At 43.1% G+C, this 17,551-nt stretch overlaps 1 protein-coding gene and 1 long non-coding RNA gene across 13 annotated transcripts in view; both read left to right on the forward strand.

Annotated features, from left to right (window-relative positions):
- The window catches only part of Phactr1 (phosphatase and actin regulator 1), a 458,153-nt gene that overhangs the window by 328,955 nt on the left and 111,647 nt on the right, over positions 1-17,551 (forward strand). The gene's annotated exons all lie outside the window — the stretch shown is intronic.
- Gm52053 lies at positions 3,511-15,397 on the forward strand. The gene is made up of 2 exons (XR_003950656.1): positions 3,511-3,606; positions 6,615-15,397. It is a non-coding gene; the product is annotated as a predicted gene, 52053 (long non-coding RNA).

Consider the following 17,551-nt stretch of genomic DNA (forward strand, 5'->3'; position numbering starts at 1 on the left):
AAGGATTTAATTTTTAATCCATGAACTTCAGGGAGCTACATCCAAACTCCAGCAATATATAATGATTTTTTTTTCTTTTCGAGACAGGGTTTCTCTGTGTAGCCCTGGCTGTCCTGGAACTTACTTTGTAGACCAGGCTGGCCTCGAACTCAGAAATCCGCCTGCCTCTGCCTCCTGAGTACTGGGATTAAAGGCGGGCGCCACCACGACTGGCTATATATAATGATTTAATAACAATGTGATATCTGGTAGTGTGTGGAATAGCCCAAACAAGCATTAAGTGATACTATATAGTATATGATTGTGGCTATTTATTATTGCTTGAGGTTGAACGGCCGAGGACCTCATCTGCCAATTTGGTGTCTATAAATGTGGTCTGTAAACAACAAGACTGCATGAAAGGGACAGAAGGTCACTTTGTATGATGTAATATGATTTCCGAAAATACCTCTGGCAGCTGTGAGAAGGTTGGGTGGGAACCATGAAAGGGGACATCCTGGATACACAAGACACTTGGTTTGTCCAGGTTGGGCTTCATCAATGGCTATAACAGTTTGCTTGCAAAGCAGGATGTAAAGTGTCAAGGAGCAAAGCAGAAAAGAAGTGTGTGTCTGTGTGTGTGTCTGTGTGTATCTGTGTGTTTTTGTGTGTCTCTATGTGTCTGTGTATCTTTGTGTGTGTCTGTGTGTCTCTATGTCTCTGTGTGCCTGTGTGTCTCTGTGTGTGTCCACATATGTGCAACCTTTGAAGAAATGCCATAGGCAGTACTGTCACCAGTGTATATTAATATCATGACAATGCATTCTGAGCATGGTAATGGAGAAGCCTGGTTCTGAGACTTGCAGGCACCACTCTTCAAAACAGACCCATCCTCTGTGCCAATATTTTGTAAGTGATGAATGAGCCAATGAAAATTTAAATGTTTTTTTAAAGCCACTTTTTAGAGCTCTCATACGAAGAACTTTGTGCTCCATAACTCTGTGCCTTATGTTTGCCAAAGTTATTTTTAATTAGGGTTGCATAACCTGCTAGTGATTAAACCTGCAAATGTGCAGACAGTTTATGTCTGTAATTAGATGAGGTTGAACTCTCCCCCAGGAGGAGAAGGTATGGCGAGCCTCCACCACATCTGATCTCAGAAGTCCTTAGCCGCTCTAAGAAGGGAGGCTTTCAGAATACGCATAAACTGGATTAGCAAGATGGCTCAGCAGGTAAAGGTGCTTGCTGCAGAGTCTGACAATTTGAGTTTTATCCCTGGTACCTGCATGATGGAAAAAGAGAACCAGCTCCCAACAGTTGTCCTCTGACAATCATATGCATGCTGTGGTGTGCATGCATACCATGACACAACACAGTAGGACATAACAATGAATGTATAATATAAGCACATACTCAATGAATGTAATAATAAACATAGTATACATGAATGTTCACATGGCACATGTAGTTTAAGAAACTCCCTAAGGGTTAGGATACCCTGACAGTGCCGACCTCTTGACACATTCTTTGCTCTAGTATAGGACTTTTCTGCAAAAAGTATCCCAACTTATTTATCAAAACTTGCAAGATTCCACAAAAAAAAAAAAAAAAAAAAAAAAAAGCCGGGTGTGGTGGCGCACGCCTTTAATCCCAGCACTCAGGAGGCAGAGGCAGGCAGATTTCTGAGTTTGAGGCCAGCTTGGTCTACAAAGTGAGTGCCAGGACAGCCAGGGCTACACACAGAGAAACCCTGTCTCAAAAAACCAAAAAAAAAAAAAAAAAAAAAAAAAATTGCAAGATTCATGGTCAGGGTTGCAGAAAACTGAGTCCTACTCAATGATGGTTTATTGCACTAATGTTTCTATTGTAAATACTTAGATTTTTCCTGGTATAGAAGGTTTTGAAGTAAGATTAAACTTTTGGAAGCTAGAAAACGCTATTAGGAGCCATTTCCTGAAGAGTCTAGGGTATGGCTTTGGGGTCACTGGAAGAATGGCAGGAGCCTAATCTTCCAAAGTTACACGGACTCTGGTGGTCTGATGTCAAGGTCTTAGGTTCTCTCAGAAGTGAACAGTAGTAACCCCCCAGTGAGCAGAGGGCTGCTTGGTGGTGCTGCATTTTGATTCTTGAGTCCCAGGGATGGCTCACGAGATGGCTTTGGAAATAACACAAAGATGAAGAACATCCTAGACTTCTTTCTCAAGGAGGACAGATCCCAGAACATGGAGCCTCCAACATGTGAAGACAGAAGCGCTAATCTGGCTGCTAAAAACAAATACAAATGTTTACCCGCACCCCCCACCCTCCACCTCCCTCTGGCAGCCAGCTGCGGCTGGGCTGCACTCAGCTCCTGGTGCCCAGAATGTCTAGAAGAGATCCCATTGTCTGACTGCTGAATGGACAGATTACAGCTGAGCTCCCTGGGGGACCAGATTTCAGAGTGGGAACATTGTAAAAGATTTTTGGAGGAAATTCAAATCTACATGTTTTCACTCTTGGCATCCAGTTTAGCACTGGTTGATAGCATTGTGGGAGGGCAACCAAAGGACAAAGAGAGCAAGGAACATTACAAGGGAGTTGGGGAGTGGGGCTTCATGGCCTGGTGAATTTCATTAGACACTCAGTGGTTAAGGATGGGCGTGAGTCTCTTGAGGTGAGAACAGGAAGGCCCCTTAAACTTAGGTCCTACAGCCAGCTCTGCTGGAGAAGCCTAAACGGCTTCTATTAGCAGATAACCCATTAGCCTGAATGGTTACTATTAGCAGATAACCCATTCTTGCTGACTACAGATGGAATGCTCTGTTGGGAAGTCTCTGAAAATTTGACAGTAACGCAAGTGTCTATAACCATCCCTCTAAAACAGATAACAATGACAAGCTGAGATGGAGATGTTTGGGTTTGTGTATGTGGCTACTGATGCTAGAGTTTCCTGTTATATCATTTCAGTTGCCTTTGTCCCCTGCAGAATGCGGATCTCCTGTATTCATCCCCTTGGGTAGCGTGAGGCAGGGGCTGAAGGCCAGCCAAGCATAAGGTAGCTTTCCATCACTGTAACAAATTACCTCAGGCAGTGAACGTATGAGAAAAGAAGGATCCCTTTGGTTCACACTTTGGAGGAGGGGCATCCATTATTCAGGAGTGCATGACAACGAACCACCCGCCTCACAAGCTAGGGAGTTTGCAATGCTCATTTGATTCAAGGAAATATTCTTAAAAATTGTCCCCAATGAAGGAGCTAGAGAAAGTACCCAAGGAGTTGAAGGGGTCTGAAGCCCCATAGGAGGAACATCAATATGAACTAATGAGTACCCTCAGAGCTCCTTGGAACTAAACCACCAATCAAAGAAAACACATGGTGGGACATGTGGCTCTAGCTGTATATGTAGCTGAGGATGGCCTAGTCAATCATCAATGGGAGGAAAGGCCCTAGGTCCTATGAAGGCTCTGTGCCCTAGTATAGGGGAAGGCCAAGACTGGGAATGGGAGTGAGTGGGTTGGGGAGCAGGGGAAGGGGGGAGGGGATAGGGGTTTTTAGGAGGGGAAACTAGGAAAGTCGCTTAGTAACTTCATTAGCGAATTTATACAACCTGTGATTTTGCTCGAGTGCAATTTGAAAGCCCCTTTTAGGTACACTCACACTGAACAAAGGCTAGCATGTAGCGCATTCTGTGTAGAATTCCCACCTAAATGTATAAGCTAAGACTTAGGGGTTTCTTTAACCCTTTTGTCCTTCTATAGACCTGTTTCTTTTTCTATTTACATTTCTATTTGAAATGTAAATAAAGAAAATATCTAATAAAAAATTTCATTGGCTTTTTCTGTCTGTAGTGGGGGCTACAGCTGGGGGTAGAATAATTATTTAATATTTTCATGCAAATATTTGACAGTGTTCCTGAAGTATCATGTGAATATTAGCTGTAGAAATAAATCCTTTGATTTGAATAGTCTTTAGATCTTGATAGCTATTAACCACTGCAAAGTTCCTTTCTCCTTTCTCTTCTTCTCATGTGACACCCCTCAATGAAAGGTCCATATTGAAATGTCTCAGGTTAATTTGAGAGTATGAGGGTAACCAAGGGATAAACACTCGAAGTGTGTCACCTCTTGGGCTTGGGCATCCCCAAAGACCTCCCCAGCACACTTCTTAGAAACTAGAATGGGAAAGTTTTAATTTCTCATCCTTCTATATAAAATATTTTATTGTGTATGTGTTATTGACTGTGCAAAGCAACTGTATTTGTAGCATATAGCATATATATAGCATAAGAATAAACTTAAAGCGATTTTGTATGTAAAACTATGTACACATGAATCTCTAGTGTAGTATGTGTAGGTGGTTTGGCTTTTTGGCTTAGGGGGTTGTTTATTTGGTTGCTTGGTTTTTTTCTGTGAACTAATCTTTACCCTGTTTTTGATCAAAGGGCTAATATGTAGCTATGGTTTAATTTATATTTATATTACCTCTTGTTTGACCAAAGAAGGTGTTAGTTAGAATCTAAGAGCCACATGGTATACCCAAAGTGTCTTCTGACACTTTAAGCTGTAGGTGGCTTAGAAGGAACCACCAGAAAGCTGAAGTGCTGTTGGTCTCTAGCAATCTAAATGTGAATAAAGCAAGCTCGAACAACGTGTAGTGGAGCTAGACCTGGGTTCTGGTTTCAACACCTTGAAAATGTTCCTCTGAACCTCAGGAGCTGTGGGCCTAAAGTACTGAAGTCCTTAGAAAGGAAACATCAGCATACATTTTCTGCACCGTTGATTATCTTATTCGTATTTTAATTGCTTGTGCAGTGTTATATGGCTGTGTAATCATGTCTCCATGTGGTTTGTGTTGAACCGCATCATTATGGAAATATGACGCTCCATTAAGCATTAGGAAAATAATTGTTGTTTGTACAGAAACAAAACACAGCCCTTTCTCTGCTCAGTGCACAAGCAAATCCCCCCACTAGTGTGTCTTTAATATGTATGCACTACCCAGTTCTTCTCCAATGTAATGTCAGGTTCCTTTTTATTTATGTTTTTATTACCTTTAATCTTTTTTTTCTGTCCAGTCATTGTCCCTCTCCCATTCTGCCCTCCAACGGCTCCTTTTTAAAACCGCCTTACTGTAGCATGCCCTGCGTAGTGGTGCTCAGGGGGACGAGCAAAGAGTGAACCTAGTCTTCCTCGCTTCATACCCTTCTGTCCTCCCACTCTGCAAGCTGCCAGCCTCTTGCTTTTTGTTGTGTTCCTAGCAGAGTATGGACTAGAAAAACAAATGACAAAACAAAAAAGAAAAGAAAAGAAAAGAAAAGAAAAGAAAAAGAAAAAGAAAAAATCTAAGTTGTGACTGAAAGAGACAAATTGATCTCTATGAGTTCAAGGCCAGCTTGGTCCATATAATGAGTTCCAGGTTGCACTCTGAGACCTTGTCTCAAATACAAAATAAAACACAATAAATGTTAAGCTGCCTCAGGTAGGCATGCCTTTAATCCCAAGACTCAGGAAGGAGAGGCTGGTGGTCCCCCATGAACCAGACTGCTCTACACAGTAAGGCCCCTGTCTCAAACTATAAATGAGTAATAAAGTAAATTAGCGGAAGGTGAGATCTCGGGAACCCCCTCCCACTGCCACATGACTTCACTGAGTGAATCTTAGCACGTGGCCTTGTGACACCCCCCTTCTGTAGCTTCCTTCACACTAGAAACTTGACTGATGTGCACTTAAAATGGAGCTTTAAACTCCAGGGAGAAATCTAAAGAGACTGAAGGGATTCGAGTATTCATAGAAAGGAATAAATCTTGTCAAATCTGATTCACATAACTAATAAGAGTGAAATCCTTCCCATTTTTAAAAGCATTTTTAATAATTTTTAATTGTGTATATGCATGTGTGTTTGTGTGTATATTTGTTTATGTGTATGTGTGTGTGTGTGTGCGCGTGTGTGCGCGCGCGCGGGTGCAGACAGAGGCCAGCAGTGTCAGTTCCTCCTAGAAGTAGTTATAGGCAGTTGTGAGTCACTCATAATGGGTACCTCCAGAACTCAGGTCCTATGCAAAAACAGTACGTACTCTTAATCTTTGAATCATCTCTCAAAGCCCCTAATATTTTCTGTTTTCATTTACATATATATGTGTGTACCTGAATGAGTGTATGTGCAATGTGTGCATACAGGAGCCTTGGAGCCCAGAGGAGGACAGAAGATCCTCTGAAATGGTGTTGCAGGCGGTTATGTGCCACCATGTGGGATGCTGTAAACACAACCCAGGTCCCCTACGAGGGCATCAAATACTCTCCATCACTGAGCCCTCTCTCCAGCCCCATGTTTTTTTAAATATAATAGTGTAAGGAAAAAAGTGTCAATTGAATCTCAGCATCAGTTTAATGATACAAAATAGAAGCCTTTTCCTTCCCTTAGCTTCAGTCCCAGTCTGGAGGATGTTTAATTCTTCTTTTTTTTTTTTTTTTTTTTTTTTTTATTCTAAGAAACAGTGGTCTGCAATGTTTTGCAGTTCAACGGAAGGAAATTAACGTTTTTAGCTGAACTTTCTCATAAGTCCACAATGCATGCCTTGAAAGTCACTTAATAACCTCATTAGCGAATTTATACAACCTGTGATTTTGCTCGAGTGCAATTTGAAAGCCCCTTTTAGGTACACTCACACCGAACAAAGGCTGGCATGGTCTGCAGCACACTCTGTGTAGAATTCCCACCTAAATGTGTGAGCTAAGACTTAGGGGTCTCTTTAACCCTTTTTTTTCCTTCTTACAGATCTGTTTCTTCTGTTTGGAGTCTTGTAAATAAAATAAAACCGTGTATTTTCTCTACATCAGAATAAGTAAGTTGTTGGCAGTTCTCACAAATGGAATCTTTATAAAAGGCTTTGAACATATAATCACCTTATCTGTGTGCTCCCCCCCTAGTATTTTTAATTGATAGCAATTAGAATAAAAGAACTTTTAAAATATAACATTGTACTTTACCAGTAATAGAGTAAATCCCAGGATAAGTATTGTTCAAAACAATTTCATAACCCTTACATGAAGTAGTCTAGTAGCATCCTATAGAATATACTAGAATATGTTTGCTGTGGTTTGAAAGTGAAATACACACAAACACAAACACAGACTCAGATGTATAAACACTTGATCTCTAGGTTACGGCACTGTTTGGGGCATCTTATGAAACTTTTTGGAAATGAGTCCTATTCAGGGCTGTAGTTACAGGTCTGTTGTGCGCCAATTCTGGCCAAGATCGCCAGCAAGCGACCAGTACTACCACCACCAGTGACTAGAGCTACTCCCAGAGGCATGAAAGCCACCATGCCTTCTCTACCATCAAGCTATGAGACAAAACAAATCCTTCCTTCCTCGAGTTAATTCTGCCCAGTGTTCCATCATCATGTAAGAAAAGTAAGCAGTCCAGTGTAAACACCAGACCTCGTGTCTGCTGCGACTTCTCCTGGGCATTTCTCCTCCAGGCTTCCCACTGTGGTTATCACTGGCTGTGTTTTAGTTGCCTTTCTATTGATATGCTAAAAACAACATGGCCAACACAACTTATAGAGGGAAGAGTCTATTTGAAGCTTAGGGTTCCAGAGAAATATGGTGCCCATCACTGTCACAGCAGGGAGTGTGGCTGCAGGCAGATAGGTATGGTGCTGGAGTGACAGCTGAGAGACCACATCTAGATCCACAGACAGAAAGCAGAGGGAGCAGTAGGGATGGCAGGAAGCTGTTAAAACCTCAAGCTTGCCTGCCCCACCCCACCCCTCATTGACATTCCTCATCGAAGAAGGTCATACATACCTCCTAATCCCTCCCCCCCCCCCCAAACAGCCTATGAGATGTCTCCCATGCGTCTAAGGAATGAGACCCATGGGAAACATCTCATTCAAACTACCACAGGCTGTCATAGTCTTTTTGTTGTTTTTGTTTAATCCCTTGAAACTATACCAAATCCTAATTGTTTACATTGTTGCATTATGTTACGTTTCTGTAAAACACTTTCTATGGACCTTGCTCATCCTATTCCAAAGAAACCAACGCCTCTTACTTCTTACCCTAAGCCCAAGCAGAGCCTTCCCAGCAGGGATGGAGAATCACTCAAGTTCATTGCAAAGGGAATTGCAATGCAACGGTTAGATATACAGATGCAGGGGTGGGAAGATTCTTGAAAGCTTGTGCATGCGAGCAATCCCAGTATAGAGAGACGGGCAGTCAGAGATAGAGGGGCACACAGCAGAGGGTCGAGCGCAGTGCTTGAAAACACAGCTAAATCCCCTCGAAAAATCCTTAGGGGGAAAACACCCCCAGCAAGTCTAAGAAACAGGAGGCTGTTTGTCCCTGATCACAGAGAGTTCAATCAGTAAGTGATAGAAAAACTGAGTTAGTATTGCCACTGGGAAGCCAGAGTCCAGACTCTCTAGGAAAGCAATGTTAACCCCTCATTGGCCCAGCATGGTTAACAGCATGGTCATCACCCCTCCACTCCACCTTCAGTGCCTTGAATAAAGGATGCTCCAAGGTCAAAACTTGTAGGAAGAATAAATGAAATCTATAACTAATGTATTCAAATATGCTCACAGACTTGAAGAAGGGCAGACAGTCAAGGTGTGATTGGCTTCGCTGGTTGGTAGGAAATCTCACCTCCCCAGGCTAAGCTGTGGAGCCTGAACACAATCTCTCTATGGCTCAAGATGAAGCCTATGGTGAATCATGACTGCAAGCTCTTTCTCAGCTTTCCTGTAAAATTAACTTCAGTTGCGGGAGAAGACATGTGAATATTGAATTTCTATGACTCTCCATTGTATTCGCTATCCGTTCATTTCTTAATCAATTTTATTTATTTATCGAGTGTTGGGGATCAAACTGAGAACTGTGGGTACCAGGCAAGCACTCCACTAGCACCGAGCCACACCCCCAACTCCATTTTGAAATTGTTTCCATCAGTTCTTCCCTGTTTCAAAATCTATGCTAAAGTTCTCAAAGCGTTTACCTCCATTTAATTTGATAAGGTGCAGTAGCCCTCCTTGAAACTAAGAAAGCATCCCAAAGGCTGGCTCGGGTTGACTGGGTAGACCAGTTAAATATTTTCAAGGAAGTACTTCAGAGATTAACTGCTCCTCAAAAACAAGCATGCCCCCCCCCCCTTTAGTCCTCTCTTGTTCTTTTGATAAAGTACCTTTCTCAAAGTCAGAAGTATAGAGACAGCTGAAACTCCGACACCACTCAGAATTTAACCTCCCTGACATTTTCCAATCCTTGCTTCTAATGTTTATTCAAAGAGCTATTATGAGTGTAGTAGGGCCCAAGACCCCGCCTCATTAAAGGTAATTTAGATGCCTCTCGCCACATGCAAGAGCAATGTGATGCTTTGAGCATCTGCTCACATCCCAACATTGACTTCATCTCCTGACACACTCAAAAGAATCTCTTGGAGTTAGTAATGAACATGGGGATGTAACATCTCCATCAGTTGGTTGAGGTCCCTCTTCTGGTTCTGAGTAGCTCATGAACATCCTATTTTGGGTTCTTTCCTAGTCAGGGTTTATATTGCTGTGATAAAATACCATGACCAAAAGCAACTTGGCGTGGAGATGGTTTATTTGACTTATACTTCTGTATCATTGTTCATCACTGGAGGAAGTCAGGACAGACACTCAGACAGGGCAGGAATCTGGAGTCAAGAGCTGACGCAGAGACCGTGGAGAAGTGCTGCATCCTGGTTTGTTCCACATGGCTGAGCGCCTGCCTTTTTATAGAACCCCAGACTGCCTGCCCAGGGATGGCACCAACCACAGCTGGCTGCCCCACCCCCACCCCAATACATCACTAATTAAGAAAATGCCCTACAGGCTTGCCTACAGCCTGCTTGTATGGAGGCATTTTCTCAATCTAGATTCCCTCGTCTCAGATGACTATAGCCTGGGTCAAGTTGACATCAATCTAGCTGGCACAGGTTGTCAACAAGCCAAGCTCTGCCTTTCCTGGCAGTGCCAGATCAAGGTCTACTCACAGGCTCCTAAATCTATCACAGCCTCTTCTTCCTCTGTCTTCCTATCCCTGGGCCCTTGGTTTATCAGCCTTCTGAACAAATCTCAATTCATGTATACACTCAAGGCCACCTCTGACCCTCCCCAAAGCAAACACCTATAGCAGGTGTCTGTTCAGGACCCTGTGGTGAGTTCACAGTGATTCTGATTACTGTGTGTTTTATTATGGAGGCTTAGCTATGTTTGGAAAGCATTTGCAAGGAAGTGGGCCATTAAGCTGCTGAATTAAGCACGGGACACTCTTTTCTGCTCAAAATGTAATACAAAGTTATTTTCAAAGACTAGAAACAAAGAGGCATTAGAGTTAGCTGCTTGGTTCTGTTCCCTTTTCCTTTTTAATTATAAGTACAGAAGGAAAAAAAGAATAGATTTTCCAGATACATCTCGAAACTGATTTAATGCAACGTGCTTGTTATCAAAGCAAACTCTGTGCTTACCCTGAAGATATTTGAATAAATAAGTAACTGAACCAGTGAGCTGGTTTGGGAAACAAACCAGTATAATCTCACAGATTCTTCATGAAATTATGGCACTCACCAGTAAATTTAAACTAAGTAGATTAATTCTTCTAGATACCTGTTTGCAACATCTCTTTTCTAATTTTTTTTCTTTAATTCCCTTAAAACTCAGGTTTGAGAGCTCAGTAATTTGTGCCATTTGTAGCTCCAAGATGTGGCCACACAGCTCTGGAATTCTGTGCACTGATGCATTAGAAGTGGGAAAGAAAGCAATATTATTCTCCCAGGAAGAAAGTCTGACTCTACAGAGATGCAAACTCAAGAGGGTTCAGCTCCAGGTGGAACAGGAATATACCCATTTCCTGGACTCACTAGTGAAGAGCTGTCAGTCTTTGAGGCCCTTTGGGCAGGAAGCTAGACATGCTGAGGACAATGGGAACGGGGTGGGGCATTCTCTTCCTCTCTCTCTCCCTCTCTCTCTCTCTCTCTCCCTCCCTCTCTCTCTCTCTCTCTCTCTCTCTCTCTCTTTGTGTGTGTGTGTGTGTGTGTGTGCCAATCTCTATGAGTGTGTGCATCTCTATGTGTGTGTATGCATGCTTCATTCATATGCCTCAAACGTGCACCTCTTATGTGTGCCTCATACCTGTACCTCATGTGTATGCCCCAAGCGTGTGCAGGTACTTGAAGAGGCCAAAAGAGGGTGTCTGTTCTCCTGGAGCTAAGCTGGTGTTACCAGCACTTATGAGCCACCTGACATGGGTGCTGGGAACCAGACTCAGGTCCTCTGGAAAAGTAGCAAGTGGTCTTAACTACTGAGCCTTCCCTCCCACCCCAGGCCCAAGCATTAAAGATGGGACAGTGTCTTCTGAAGGTGGCATGTTGCAGCATCATTGCCAAAGAGAAACCAAGCCAGACACTGGTGGGAAATGGAAGCTAAACAGATTTTAGCCGTTGAGAGACCACAACCAGAGCAGAATTCAGCTCCATGGAAGCAAAAGACAGAGATCTTTCAAACACTGGGGTGTGCCACGGGGGCCTAATGGATGAGACTGAGTCATGTCTGTTAACTGATAACTGTTAGGCTCCTAGAGTCCTACAGAGATGGAGACAGGAGCCCCACCCTTGATGCCCTCATTTCACAGGGATGTTCCCCCAGGTCCTTGAGATATACATCAAAGACAGCAAGGAACCTCAGAGCCCTTGACTTTCCTAGGGTAAATGTTCCAATCAATGGAAGCTTGGGGATCTATTATCAGCTGTCGGTGGCTTTGTACTTTCTCAGGGAGACATTTTAAGGGACCTCTGTTGTTTTTCCTTTTTCTGGAGACAAAGCTTAGAGCATCTGTGTTTATTCAAGCCCGTCGGGTGTAGGAGGCAGATAGTTTTATTAGAGCTGCAAGATGCAGTTCTTCACGCCAAGGTCAAGGCCCTGTGAGATGGATGCTCAGGAGAATCTGGGGAGAGCTTAGTTGGAAATTTCCATCCACGGAAAGCAGTGGGGAAAGAGGGGATCGATGTCAGAAGACCTTGGCCCCAGCCATCCCCTGAGGCAGAGCCTGTGCTTCTGGTGCTGACCCTGGAGCCTTCTGTTGTAATGAGAAAAATGCATTGTGTCAAGCATTTGTTCAGTGAATTGGTTTTCTGTTGTTTCATTTGTCTTGTTTTAAGACAGTACTGGGGGTATCAGACCCAGGGCCATGTGCTTGCCAGGCAAGAGTTCTACCTCTGAGCTGTGACTCCAGCAATGACTTGGTTTAAGGATGCAATGTCAGCCCATCACATCAAATTTTTTTTCCTTTGTGCGATCAAACATTGTCTCATGATGAGGAGTTGGAATTTTAGAGCTACCTATCCAGCTTTATACTGATCTTTATCAACCTCGTGCCCGCTGCATCAAGGATCAAAAGTTGTAAAATGTGTATGGTTTTACATGAAAGCCAGTTTTCTTTCCTGGGTGGCTGAGGAATAAGAAGTTGAAACAATGTAGCCCAGGAAGGCCCCAAATTCACTGCATAGCCAAGGATAATCTTGTCAACCTGCCAAGTACTTGAATTAAAAGTGAGTACCATCATGCCCAGCAAAAGTTACAGTTTTATACAATGTAGCTACCAATGTACAAAAATTATACTTGCTCACCCATCCATTGATCTTTGTAGCTTAGCTCTGTTTGTTTTCCAGAGTCTCACTACATAATCCAACCTAGCCTTAAATTCTTGATCTGCTGGCCTCAGCTGCCCAGATGTTGAGATTACAGATGTGTGTATGCCATGATACCTAGCTTCTACTTCATTTTTTAAAGAAAGCACATTGAGGATTTGTGTCTCCATTTGTCTCCTCTTCTCCTTCCCCTTTGCCTTCCTTCCCCTTCATCTTCATCTTTCTCCTTTTCATGAGACACCATAATTTTCAGGAGTTACAAAACCATGACCAGCCCCACCTTACAACTGGTTTATCAAATGAAGTTTTGTTGTCATACAGCCAAATACACTCATTTATGGACCACCCGTCCCTAGCTGCTATGGCTGATTTTATCCCCACAGACAGCAGAAGCCTGAAAAGCAGGAAGTGCTGGCCACCAGGCCCTAGGCAGAAAACGGTCGGTCGCTGATCTGCTTCATGAGTCTACTGGCCTATTCTGTTCTTCACTAAACTTATCTTTCCTGTCTCCTTGGATCATAAAGCTAGAAGCTGTAACAGGGTAACAGGATCCACATTACTTCCTCCATATCTCAAGAAACTTTTCATTCAACCTGAAAAAAAAATACCAATGTTTTCATCCCCACCCTCCCCCTCCAACCCCCCCCCCCCCCCGCTGAGCCTCAAGGAGACAGATCAGAGCTACCAGCTACTCAAGTTTATATACATAATATTTATATAATAAATGATCGGGTTTATAGTAATTCTGGTATCATTATATCTAACAAAGCTGTTGTCGATTAATTTAGAAGAAATTGGTAGATAAGTCCTGATTTCGCTAAGGGAACAGTGATCAGATATTTCTTTCTCTGGAAACAACAACAACAACAACAACATAGCCTTTTTTATGTACTTGTCCTTTTCATGAAAGCTGTCCCTGCTTTCCCTCAGCAAAGAAATCAAAGGTCTTATCCCAAAGGGTCAAAAACAGGCCTTTAGTTTGTGAAATTATTACTGTGGTGCCCTGGGGTGAAGAAATGGCAAACGTTTAAAAGCATTTAAGCTCACAGGCAAATGTTAGAGCTCTAGACTCTTCCCATTTTCCTCTTCCAAGTTCAACACATTAAACTGCATCCGTCACTGTGTACCCCTTAGGGCCATCCTGATCATTACAATAGCAACAAGAGGAGGATGGAGAGGCGGTGTTGGTGAGGATGCAGAGACATCCCAGGTGCTGTGTGCTCTCAGGGGAAATATAAAACTGGGAAGCCGCTGTGAAAAACAGCCGAGTGTTCCCCCCTCCCAAAAAAGAAATCTAGAACTCCCATATGACTCAACAGTTCACCTCTGCATATATACTGAAGGGAACAGAAAGCAGAAAGAAGAGAACATATATGATCATCTGTGTTCACAGAAGTGTCATTCACGTAAGATGGAAGTAATGAAGGTCTACCCATGGGTGGGTGATAAAACCAAACATGTCATCCAACAGCGGACTCTTACTCAGCCTTCAAAAGGAAGGAAATTGTGAAGCACTGTACAGTGTGGGTGACCACTGAGAACGTTAGGCTTAAGTGACTAAGGGACACACACAGACACACACACACACTGAAGTACTTTGAGTGCCTGGAATAGGGAGATGTGGGAGGCAGTGCTGACCTGTAACCGACAAGAGAGGGGAGTGTTAATGCTGAGTGGATACAGAATTTCAGTCTTGCAGGGCATAAGGGCACTGGAGATGCTTGCACAGCATCGGCCGTGTGGATGTGTTTAACAGCACTGAAAGGCATCATGAGTTAATATTAAGGTGAGAGACTGGAGGGATGGCTGGGTAGTTACAAGCACCTGCTACTGTCACAGAGGACCTGGGTTTGGTTTCCTACACTGACCTGACAGTTCACAACCTCCTAGAACTCCAGTTCTAAAGGATGTGACGCCCTCTTCTGGCCTTTGAGAGTTCCTCCATGCACAGGGTGCACATAGCCCCATGAATGCACACACCATGTACATGCATTTAAAAGAAAAATAAATCTTTAAAACATATTAAGATCAGCAGTTTATGTTTCCTGTATCTTAATCACAACTTTAAAGTCTCTGCAGATGGCATCTCTGAACTGACCATTCTGATGCGTATTACAGAGTCTAGGCAAAGTTATATATGGTCCCCAATATCAGGGCCTCAGAGCAGTTAGCTTATCTAGCTGTCTCTATGGTGTAGTGGGATGCTCTAGTAGAGGAAGTCAAGAAAGTGATGGACAACCCCCCTTCCCCCCATTGCTTGCTCCTATGCTATTGTGCAGACAGAGCTGCAGGGAAGGCATTCTATTAACCTGATAATACAAGTTAGCACAGACCCTTGGATGAGTTTCTCCAGCAGGAATAAGAAGGGTTGAGAGTTAAGTTTGCTTCTGCACAGCCCTGAAGTCAGGTAGATTCCCATCGGAGAAGGCTTGTTCATTCCCTCCCTCACTCCAGCCCAGACTGTGCCCAGACTCAGAATCTGAATTCTAGATCACCGACTTGACTCAGGCCTCCTTTCCTCAGATCAATGGGGAGTCCATCACTAGAACCTGAAAGCTACCAGGCGGTATTGTGGAATTTAGGGACACTTTTCATGTCTTAAAACAACAACAACAACACAACAATCCAAGTAAATGAAGGAAAATGATATCTCTTATTTTCATTGGTGAATCCTGATGGGTTCCACCTTGCACTGATGTCACTGAAGTCAGGGTAGCTCACTTATGCCTCCCTACACTGACCTTAGAAGTGGCACACAGATATCCATCAGAAAAACAAAACAAAACAAAAAGAATGGCAATTACAAAAGATGAGCGAAGCCTGAACATTGATTTAAGGGAGCAGTGTGCTTCTTGCTGAGTCTCACTAAGCATGAGAAGGCAGGACTGTCGAGGAGGAGAACCCCCAGGAAAGCTGGGATCCCCCCCACACAACTGTGCTTTTATTTCTCGACTCTCCCTCTACTAGAGCATCCTGCTACACCATAGAGACAGCTAGATAAGCTAACTGCTGTGAGGCCCTGAAGGTGGGGACCATATATAACTCTGCCTAGACTCTGTAATAGGCATCAGGATGGTCAGTTCAGAGATATCCACGGAGACTATAAAGTTGTGTGCGTGTGCGCGCCTGTGTTTTAAGATGCCTGCACTCTTTGTTAGCCATGTGTTTTTTTCAGTTTTCTTGGCTGTGCTTAGAGTATTTGAGTCATGAACCTTACATTTAAATATTCTGGGATTCTTCTTTTTCCAGGGATAACAACTGTCCTGTCTTGTTCTGGTTTTTGTCAACTTGACATGGGTTATGGTCCTCTGAGAAGAGGGAGCCTCAATTAAGAAAATGTTACTATAGGACTGACTTGTAGACAAGCCTGTGGGGCATTGATGTTAAAGGTGCCCACTGTGGGTGGGGCCATCCCTGGGCTGGTTGTCCTGGGATCTATAAGAAAGCAAGCTGAGCAAGCCATGGAGGAGCAAGGCGGTAAGCAGCATGCCTTCGTGGTCTCTGCATCAGTTCCTGCCTCCAGGTCCCTGCCCCAAGTGCCTGTCTCAACTTCCCTCTGTAATTGTGATCCGAGAGCTGTGAGAGGAAAGAAACCCTTTCCCCTCGCCCCAAGCTGCATTTGGTCAGAGTGTTTTATGACAGCGATAGAAACCTGAACTAAGACAATTTGCAAAGGTCAATTTCCCCCTAGTGCACATTAATAATTCAGTTCTCCCACTCAGAGAAAATGAGTATTTGCCCTTACTGTTTGTATTACACATTGATGAATACATAAGTGAGCTAGATAGCAAGCCCTACCCTGTGTCCCTGTTAAAGCAGTGCGTCATACAAATGGAAAAGGTTGTCAGAGAAGAAAGAAACATGTTCGTGTGTAGAATAGGAAGGGACATTGCTGCTTATCAGGACTATTCTTTAAACTGGAAAGGAAATCTGAATTTGGTTTTAAACAATTTTAAAAGAAATTTAAATGTCTGAATCTCTTGAACAAATCATACTGTCAAGTAAAAATAAAACCAAAACCAAAAAAATAAACTTGTACCTCCTTCCCCCCAAAAGTTCATACTCCCCCCCCCAAAAAACTGTAGATCCGCGTGGCTTCCCTAATTAATATTTTTCAGATCTTTGAGAATGGTATAATAATAGTGTTATTCAAATCCTACTCTAGTTAATAGAAGAAAAGATGGCTCAGCAGTCAAGAGTGCTCACTGCTCTTGCCAAGGACCTGAAGTAAATTCCTAGCAACCATGTTGGATGGCTCGCCAATGCCTTTAACTCCAGCTCCAGGGGATCCAGTGCCCAGTTTGGCCTCTAGAGGCACCCACATGCACATGCACATGCACGCGCACGCGCACACACACACACACACACACACACACACACACACACAAACACACTCACACACGTACATAAGTAATAAAGTAAACGCAAAAGGCTAGCTTGTTATGGTAACGTGATAAAGATATTTAAAAAAAAAAATGGGCCAGTATCTCTCATTCTATAAACAAGGGAATCTTTATGCAATATTCAGAAACAAATCCATTATTATATATCTAAAGGAATTTTTATCGCTGTTACTTTGGCTTGGTCTTGGGAATGTTCAGAATCAGTATTGTGCAGACTACCAACAGACAAAAGGGAACGCCTCATGGTCAGCTTGGAGGTGCAGATAACCATTTAATGGAATTCAACCTCCATTTAAGCTGTAAGCAAAGGGGAAACAGTGGGGAACTGCTAAGTTGTGAGGTCAGGACCTATCGAGAAATAAATAAGGAAACTAAGCCCACAGCAGACAGAAGATTTAACCATAGAGCATTCAAAGAATCCTCTGTCCACGTCAAAGAGGAGACACCAGGGCGCCTAGACCAAGCAAAAACAGAAGAAATGTTACTAAGACATTAAAAGATTAATTGCAGCAAGTGA

The sequence above is a fragment of the Mus musculus genome, chromosome 13 (genome assembly GCF_000001635.26).
Source record: "Mus musculus strain C57BL/6J chromosome 13, GRCm38.p6 C57BL/6J".
Lineage (NCBI taxonomy): Eukaryota > Metazoa > Chordata > Mammalia > Rodentia > Muridae > Mus > Mus musculus.